At 34.5% G+C, this 10,342-nt stretch overlaps 1 pseudogene; it reads right to left on the bottom strand.

Moving 5' to 3' along the window:
• Window positions 1-9,838: 9,838 nt before the first annotated feature.
• LOC136389817 (small nucleolar RNA SNORA5) lies at window positions 9,839-9,962 on the bottom strand (annotated as a pseudogene).
• Between the last annotated feature and the right edge of the window lie 380 nt (window positions 9,963-10,342).

Here is a 10,342-nt window from a genome sequence, read left to right as displayed (position 1 = left end):
GTATGCTCGGTGGATCCCAGTCGGGCACATGCGAGAGTCTGTCTGACTGCCTCTCCATTTCCAACTTCAGAAAAATACAAAAAAAAAATTTGTTAGGAAGATTGGGCTCATGACATATATATATATATATATATATATATATATATATATATATATATATATATATTTTTTTTTTCCTTTTTTTTCTTACCAGAATAAAAAAATATGTGAAAGGACAAAATGGATGATTGAGAAATGGGGTAGAGTGGATGTTTCATGTTTTAGATCAAATATTCTAGTCATTAGTATATTGTTAAAATATGTTTACAAGAAATACAAAGTAACATGAAAATTGAAAAGAAAAAGATATCATTAAGATAGCAAAAAAGCAAGAAGCCTCACAAGATATTTCTAAGACATATAACCAACAACAGGCCATTGTCAGAATATATTTAATATGTATACAAAACAATAAGAAAACTATAGACAACTCAACAGAAAAGTGTCTAGAGACATGAATAGGCCTTTACAAAACAGGTATCCAATGGTGAATAAACATTTTATAAGGTATTCAATATCATTGGTGATAAGAAAAAGGCATAACCACAATGAATATCCATATATACCTATTAACTTGGTAAAAAATTTCAAGTTTGAGATATCTCAGTGTTGATAAAGTTATGGAACCGCAGAAACTTCCGCTACTGGTAAAAATGTAAATTGATACACCACTGTGGAAACCAGGGCGGGGCATTATTTATTTTAGTTGAATAAATGCATATTATCTGGTGACCCAGGAACTTCTCCACTAGGCGCGATATACTTAGAAATACACATTTATAGATACTAGGAGAAATGCTCCAGACATGTTCACAGAAATATTTATTTTAAATGTTTTAAATTGAAAATAGTCAACATGCCCATTAACAATGAGATGGATAAAAAAGATTGTGATATATTCTTTTATATCAATGAGATATTGTACAGCACTAGAAAGAAATATACCATAATTACATATAATGACATGGATGAATCAATGACTTTGGGTTGGGCAAAAAGCAAAAATTCTTACAGTATGATTCAATTTATATAGAATTTAAAAATATGGGCAAAGCTAAACTATAGTATTAGCGACATATATAGTAATGGCAAATATATAAAGACTAATACAGAAATGATAACTGAAAAAATCAGATTGATAGTCACCTCTAAAGAGGTTATATTAATAGTAAAAATAGTTTTTAAAAAGCAGTGGAACATCTGCCATATGGTTTCAAGGCAATAATCTAAATCTTTGTTTTTATTCTTCTTTATTTTTATCTTATTCTTTTTTTTTTTTTTTTTAAAGTATAGCTTGTTTTTATTTTATTTTTTTTTAAATTTTTATTTATTTATTCATTTTAGAGAGGAGAGGGAGAGAGAGAGGAGAGACAGAGAGAGAGAAGGGGGGAGGAGCTGGAAGCATCAACTCCCATATGTGCCTTGACCAGGCAAGCCCAGGGTTTCGAACCGGCGACCTCAGCATTTCCAGGTCAACGCTTTATCCACTGCGCCACCACAGGTCAGGCTTATCTTATTCTTAAATTTCCTACTATATTACTGTTCTTTTTAATTCTTTTATTCAGTTACTTCAAATTTTAAAAATCAGCTAATATAAATGTTAACTTTGCGTTTCTGTTATGCTGTGACTTAAAGCCAAAATGTATGCAAAAATATAGCAAAAGAGCCATCCTCAAGCAAAACAGCTGTATCTGACTGACCAAACTCACTGAAGAATTTCATAAAGAGAAACATATTCACAGTCAGTCACCTCATGTTTTAAAAGAAACAAATGTGGGCATTAAAAGAAGTCAAGGTAATTATTTAAATTTTTATTCTGCTATTTAGATCATGAAAAATCAATGTTTAAGAGATTTGGGGGGATACACAAAACTCTGAAGTTGAAGATAAGAGATAAAAATCAACTTCTATGACAATTTTTGAAAAATTATCACAAGTTTTAAAAAGAAAATATGGATTATATATTAAAATTAATAGATTTGGAGAGCATATGCATTTTTGGAAATGATGATTTAAGTTTGAGATATAAGCAAACTTTTCCCAATAAATTATGTATAGCAGTATCTTTTATCTCCTACATCATTTATGTATATCAATATCTCTTCTCCAAATATAACTTACAGAAATATGATTCCCCAAATTTTAGCAACAGTCATGATAATAAGTGTGTTTCTAAGACTATTGGCCTCACATCTAAGATTTGGGGGTATAATCTAAATGGCCATATATATATAAATATATATATTTAACAAAAAATCTTTGCAAAGTCAGATGGCTCACTTGTTATCGACAACTCCTAGGCTATTGAAACCTCAGCCCAAATGTGGGCATTTCAGCCCACATCTCTTCAGCCTCACCCTTCCACCTCTCTGGACCTCCAGATCTCAAGTTCTCTGAGGGAGATGAGAACTTCAGAAAGTGAGAAAGAATGGTATCTGTAGATAGTAATTGCGGTGAAAAGAATGCTGAGAGTCAAAGCTAACCTTTAAAACCTTTATCTATGTCACTAAAATCCTGCCAAAGTAAAAGCCCTATTACCTTGACAGTCACTGTTTTTTCCCCTTGTCAATTAAAATTTCAGGTTAGATGAAAACTTTTAATCTCCTGTACATGTTGGAATTCAAAGTAAAGGCAAATTGGGATAATTACGAAAATTCTATGTAATTAAAATATTATGAACTTTTTTGTCATATTTATAAGAAACGTTTTGTTTTACCAGTTCATTTAATTTTAAATTTGAGAAATTTATCATTCAAAAAATAAATTCCTGTCAGGGAAAATAACCTTGCTGTCCTTCATTCTGTCTTGTTAGCTGTGGTAGATAAGTGACTGCTCTCCCTCCAGGTATGTGACTGCTAAACATAGGCAGCTAGCGTCCATCAATAAAATTTGGTGCTTCGTAAGGCTCAGTAGATAGCATATTCTGATCTTTCTGTCCTCAGTGCACATGCTCATCAGTTACATATATAGAAACAAAATATTAATTTACCGATGGTTGTTAAATATTAGCTGTTGAAAAAGTTTCTCAGCATTATTATTTAAATTATGTTCATGTTTTAAACACTGTTAATATTTACTCAGAAGGTTATTTTAAAAAATCTTTTATATAAAGAAAACTCTTAATTTACAAGTATGGTTTCATTATATCTAACAACCGTTTTTATTCAGGACAATTCCCTCTATGTCTATAATGAAAGTCAATGATTAAATAATTTAATAAACACTGCTTTGCAGAAATCTCTGTGTGCATGCTCCACCTGTCCTCATGTGGCACTTCTGAAACGAACCCACCTCCCAGGTATCAGAGTAAATATCTTCTTTCCCATGAAACAACTTTAGGTCTAAAACTCTTTCTCAGTTATTAAATTGCAAATTTTGACACTTACGTAGAATATAACCACAGAAAACTGGTCTTAAATGTTTGAGGATGCCTTTGTGTAGGAAGATTATTTTTTCCTTAAAAAAAAGAAATTTATGCCGGTGAGGTTGGTGTGGAAAGAAGACTGACAGTGTCAGTACAATGTATTCTGATTCACATCATTCACCTACATACACTGACATCTTCATACATACACAATTTATTCATGATGACTAGGACAAGCAAAAGGAGGAATGAATTTGAAGAAAATTAGGTTTTTGAAAGAAAAAAAGAGAGTGTTAGGAAGTGTGAAAAGTGTTAAGAAAACGTATATGGCAAAAAACATGATAAATCAGAAGAACCAACAGGTGATGAGTTTACTTACATTACAGTGATAATTCACACAATTTTGATTATTTATTAAAACTAAATCCTAAAATAATCCTCAATTACTTCTTAGTAAACATAGTCGTGATGGTGGGATTAAGTGTATCTAATAAGCTAGTCTTCTTACTATTTTCAAGTTAAAAATCAGAAAAAAATTATGTGGGAAAAATGCCTGTTGTTAATAACTAGCAAAATTATTAAGGATGTTTAACCACAAAGCACAAATATAACAATTGTAATCTGGTGGGCACCAACTCTGCATGCCTTTGGGGCATCTCAGGTTGGCATTAGCTTCCTTGGAGATGAAGCCACTGGTGGTGATTGATGGTGTGAGGGGCAGTAGGTTCTAGCTGTGTAGCTATAGCCACTCTATAGCTCAATGCATAAAAAAAAAAAAAAAAAAAAAAATTCCCCCCCTGACGGCTGCTGCGATCTCCAAGTCGCCAAGTCTTAGCTTTCATTTAGCATTGCCTGTGTCCTTTTGACAGCACTCCCCAGCTCCTTCGTGTCTGCTGAGGCACCTACCTGAGGCCTGGGTGTCTTCACCCTTGTGACGCACTTCAGCTCACATCTGGCAGCTTCCTTTGTTCCAGCACCTTCCAGTCTCTGCACATGGACTACTGAAGCCTTACTCAGGTAAGGGGTGCTGGCTGGAATCCAGGGTCTGAAGCTCAACTTCATTTTGTGTCTAATTTAAGGGATCTGCATCCATTGCTTGTGAGTTTGCCACACACACTTGCTGGCCCTTTCCCAAGCACATTTCTTTGTCAGCAACTCACACCTTTCACAACATCAAAAGTGATGAGGCTTATAGAGACTATAATGTTCATACTTATTGACTTATTAATTTTATATTATATTGAATGGTTTGATTTGATTTAAATAAATGAAAGCTTAACTTTTGATAAGTGATTAAGGTGTGGATAAAGTCTGATGTTATCCCACTCATTCATTAATCACTCTCAAAACATGTGAACAAAATTAGTTTTCCTCTGCTCAAGCAATATCTAACATTTTAATTAGCATGTTCAAAATCTCCTTTGACTTTGAACTATATTAGCTGAAAGAGAATGTTCTTTGCAAATATGAAAACAGGTGTGAAAGTCCAGACCCTTACATTCTTGGCCTTCTTTTCCTAAACCCTTTAGATTCTTAGAAAAACTCCAGTTCATCATTTTCTAGAGAAAGTTTTAATTTTTACAGTAGTTGAAAGGCAATTTGAAAGGAAACACACTTTTTGCTTCGGAAGAACAGAGTATGTATGAAGCTGTTTGATGGGAGTTGTAGTCTCAACCACTGTAGGGATGCGTCATCACTTTGCTAGAGACTTGCTTTCATAAACCCTTTCCCCCATAAAAAATATTAAAAGTTCTATTTTATTTTTTTTTCTGATATACTTTTTTTTTTATAAATTTTTATTAATTTTAATGGGGTGACATCAATAAATCAGGGTACATATGTTCAAAGAAAACATCTCCAGGTTATCCTGTCAATTATGTTGCATACCCATCACCTGACCCAAAGTCAGATTGTCCTCCGTCACATTCTATATGGTTTTCTTTGTGTCCCTCCCCCTCCCCCAAACCTTCTCCCTCCCTCTCTTCCCGCCCCCTCTCCCTGCAACCACCACACTTTTGTCCATTTCTCTTAGTCTCGTTTTTATGTCCCACCTATGTATGGAATCATGCAGTTCTTAGTTTTCTCTGATTTACTTATTTCACTCCATACAATGTTATCAAGATCCATCTATTTTGTTGTAAATGGCCCAATGTCATAATTTCTTATGGCTGAGTAGTATTCCATAGTGTATATATACCATATCTTCTTTTTATTATTATTATTATTATTTTTTTTTGTATTTTTCTGAAGCTGGAAACGGGGAGAGACAGTCAGACAGACTCCCGCATGCGCCCGACCGGGATCCACCCAGCACACCCACCAGGGGGCGACGCTCTGCCCCTCCGGGGCGTCGCTCTGCTGCGACCAGAGCCACTCTAGCACCTGGGGCAGAGGCCAAGGAGCCATCCCCAGTGCCCAGGCCATCTTTGTTCCAATGGAGCCTCGCTGCGGGAGGGGAAGAGAGAGACAGAGAGGAAGGAGAGGGGGAGGGGTGGAGAAGCAGATGGGCACTTCTCCTGTGTGCCCTGGCTGGGAATCGAACCAGGGACTTCTGCACACTAGGCCGACGCTCTACCACTGAGCCAACCGTCCAGGGCCTATACCACATCTTCTTTATCCAGTCATCTATTGAAGGGCTTGGCCACTGTGAACAATGTTGCAATAAACATGGGGCTACATGTGTCTTTACATATCAATATCTCTGAGTTTTGGGGGTATATACCCAGTAGAGAGATTGCTGGGTCATAAGGTAGTTCCATTTTCAATTTTTTGAGGAACAACCATACTTTCTTCCATAGTGGTTGTATTACTTTACATTCCCACCAACAGTGGATGAGAGTTCATTTTTCTCCAAAGCCTTTCCAACACTTGCTATTACCTGTCTTATTGATAATAGCTAATCTATTATCAATAGTGGTATCTCATTGTAATTTTGATTTGCATTTCTCTAATAACTAATGAAGATGAGCATTTTTTCACGTCTGTTGGCCATTAGTATTTTTTCCTGGGAGAAGTGTCTGTTCATGTCCTCTTCCCATTTTTTTATTGGATTGTTTGTTTGTTGTTGAGTTTTGTGAGTTCTTTGTATATTTTGGATATTAGGCCCTTATCTGAGCTGTTGTTTGAAAATATCATTTCCCATTTAGTTGGCTGTCTGTTTATTTTGTTGTCAGTTTCTCTTGCTGAGCAAAAGCTTCTTAGACTGATGTAGTCCCATTCATTTACCTTTGCCTTCACTTCTCTTGCCTTTGGAGTCAAATTCATAAAATGCTCTTTAAAACCAAGGTCCATGAGTTTAGTACCTAAGTTTTCTTCTATGTACTATGTTGTTTCAGGTAATATATTTAGGTCTTTGATCTATTTTGAATTAATTTTAGTACAAGGAGACAAACTATAGTTGAGTTTCATTCTTTTGCATGTGGCTTTCCAGTTTTCCCAGCACCATTTGTTAAAGAGGCTTTCTTTTCTGCAGTGTGTGTTGTTGGCCTCTTTATCAAAAATTATTTGACTATATATATGTGGTTTTATTTCTGGACTTTCTATTCTGTTCCATTGGTCTGAGTGTCTATTTTTCTGCCAATACCATGCTATTTTGATTGTCGTGGCTGTATTATATAATTTGAAGTCAGATATTGTAATGCTCCCAGCTTTGTTCTTTTTCCTTAGAATTGCTTTGGCTATTCGAGGTTTTTTATAGTTCCATATAAATCTGATGATTTTTTGTTCCATTTCTTTTAAAAATGTCATTGGAATTTTGATGGGAATTGCATTAAATTTATATATTGCTTTGGGTATTATGGTCATTTTTATTATATTTATTCTTCCTATCCAAGAACAAGGAATATTTTTCCATTTCATTGTGTCTTTTTCGATTTTCCTTAACAATATTTTGTAGTTTTTGTTATATAGGTCCTTTACATTCTTTGTTATGTTTATTCCTAGGTATTTTTTTTTGTTGCAATTGTGAAGGGTATTATTTTTTTTAGTTCATTTTTTAATGTTTCGTTGTTGGCATATAGAAAGGCTATGGACTTTTGGATATTAATTTTGTATCCTGCGACCTTACTGTATTGGTTTATTGTTTCTAGTAATCTTTTTGTGGAGTCTTTGGGGTTTTCGATATATAGGATCATATCATCTGTAAAAAGTGAGACCTTTACTTCTTCTTTTCCGATATGGATGCCTTTTATTTCTTTACCTTGTCTGATTGCTCGGGCTAGAACTTCTAGCACCACGTTAAATAAGAGTGGAGAGAGTGGACAACCCTGCCTTGTTCCTGACTTAAGGAGGAAAGTCCTCTGTTTTATGCCATTTAATATGATGTTAGCTGATGGTTTATCATATATAACCTTTATCATGTTGAGATATTTTCCTTCTATACCCATTTTGTTGAGTGTCTTAAACATAAAGTTGTGTTGTATTTTTTTTCCTAACCCTAACCCTAACCCTAACCCTAACCCTAACCCTAACCCTAACCCTAACTGTAACCCTAACCCTAACCCCTAACCCCTAACCCTAACCCTAAACTTAAGTTGTGTTGTATTTTATCAAATGCCTTTTCTGCATCCATTAATAAGATTATGTGGTTTTTGTTCTTTGTTTTGTTGATATGGTGTATTACATTAACTGTTTTACGTATGTTGAACCATCCTTGAGATTCTGGGATGAATCCCACTTGATCATAATGTATTATATTTTTAATATGTTGTTGTATTCAACAGAGAAAATATATACTCTGTCGCTTTGGGATGAAATTCCTGTAGATGTTTATCATATCCAATTGCTTTAGTGTTTCGTTTAAGGCCAATATATCTTTATTGATTTTCTGTTTGGATGAACGATCTAAAGCCATCAGCGGTGTATTGAGGTGACAAGTATGATTGTATTTTTGTCAGTTTTTGTTTTTAGGTCAATCAGTAGCTGTCTTATATATTTTGGTGCTCCTTGGTTTGGTGCATATATATTAAGAATTGTTATGTCTTTTTGATTCAGTGTCCCCTTGATCATTATGAAATGACCATTTTTGTCTCTGATTACTTTTGCTGTCTTGTAGTCAGCATTATTAGATATGAGTATTGCTACACCTGCTCTTTTTGGATGTTATTTACTTGGATTATTGTTTTCCAGCCTTTCACTTTGAATTTGTTTTTATCCATGTTGCTTAGATGTGTTTCTTGTAGGGAGCATACAGTTGGATTTTCTTTTTTAATCCATTCTGCTACTCTGTGTCTTTTTATTGGTGAGTTTAATCCATTTAAATTTAGTGTAATTATTGACACTTGAGGGTACCCTATTGCCATTTTATACATTGCTTTCTGTTAGTTTTGTATCTTGTTTGATTCTTCTCTTTTGTTTTTCTATGATTTGTTTTTGTTTGGTTGTAATCCATACTTCTTTCCTCTGTTACTACCTTTTTTAAGTCATGTGCTTCTGTGGTGGTTTTTTCAGGGATGGTTACCATTAAGTAATGAAAAGGGTACCTACCATGTTCATTGTAGTACACTATCTTATGAGTGCTTCTGCACTCCATTTTCCTTTGCTACTGTTAATCTCTGTCTGCTCCCCCTCCCCCCTTTTTTTTTTGTTGTCAGTTTAAATTTGGTTTTATTGTGGTCTTGGTGGAGCTTTTACTTGTGGTTTTGTTTTGTTTTGTTCTTTGTATCTGGTTGGAAAACCCCCTTTAGTATTTCCTGAAATGGGGGTTTTCTGATGATAAATTCCTCATCTTTCTGTATCTGTGAATGTTTTTATTTCTTCTTCGCATTTGAAGGATAGCTTTGATGGGTATAGTATTCTTGGCTGGAAGTTCCTCTTTTTCAGAACTTTAAATATTGGGGTCCACTCTCTTCTAGCTTGTAGAGTTTCTGCTGAGAAATCCAATTATAATCTAATAGGCCTTCCTTTATATGTTGTATTCTTTTCCCTGGCTGCCTTGAGAATTTTTTCTTTGTCGTTGGTTTGTGTCAATTTCATTATGATGTCCCTTGGAGTAGGTTTGTTGGTGTTAAGAAAACTCCGTGTTCTGTTTGCTTCTTGAATTTGAGGCTTTAGTTCTTTCCACAGGCTTGGTAAGTTCTTGTCTATTATTTTTTTGAATAAGTTCTCCATTCCATTTTCTATCTCTTCTCCTTCTGATATACTTATTATTTTTATGTTATTCTTTTTGATGGAGTCAGACAATTCTGGTAGGGCTTTCTCATTTTTTAAAATTTTTGAGTCTCTCTCTTCTTCTCTCTGTTTTGCCTTAAGTTGCTTGTCTTCTATGTTACTAATCCTATCTCTATCTGGCCTATTCTATTAGCTAAGCTTGTTACCTCGTTTTTCAGTTCATGAATTGAGTTTTTCATCTCTGTTCGATTTGTTTTCATAGTTTCAATTTCCTTGTTAATATATTCTTTGTGTTCGTTGTGTTTTTTTTTGTTTTTTTTTGTTTTTCCATGTCCACAGCTAAACTTATTCCCAGGTCCCAGGGGAGGAACCCAGAGCCCGTGAGCGGTGGAGCTTGCTGTAGCAGCTCCCTACTATGGGGGGAGTAGGGGCTGAATTTGACTTGGCTGCGGTTGAGTTGTTTTTTAAGCTCCCTAACTTGCCTTTCTGTGTTTTCCTGTATATCTCTGAGTATTTTTAGGATTTCTATTTTAAATTCTCTGTCATTTATCATCTACCTTTGCTACATCTCTGTCTTTTGTATCCATAATATTCAATTTCCTTTTCCTTAAATGCATCTGAGGGTGGTTTTGTTAATAACACTAATGAGAATTAATAAAGAATAAAAAGTAAAAAAAAAGTAAAAAAAAATTTATTATTTCTTTTTTTCCTTTCTCCCTTCCTCCTTGATAAAATACCGTGAAAAACTATGAATTATATTGTGCTAAATGGAACAAAAACAACCTATAATGGAGGGCCTGAGTTGGGGAGAAGTGATAAAGGGGCAAAAAA

This window comes from Saccopteryx leptura, chromosome 1 (genome assembly GCF_036850995.1).
Source record: "Saccopteryx leptura isolate mSacLep1 chromosome 1, mSacLep1_pri_phased_curated, whole genome shotgun sequence".
NCBI lineage: Eukaryota > Metazoa > Chordata > Mammalia > Chiroptera > Emballonuridae > Saccopteryx > Saccopteryx leptura.
The sequence above is the reverse complement of the archived record's forward strand: the minus strand, read 5'-3'. Positions and strand labels throughout refer to the sequence as shown.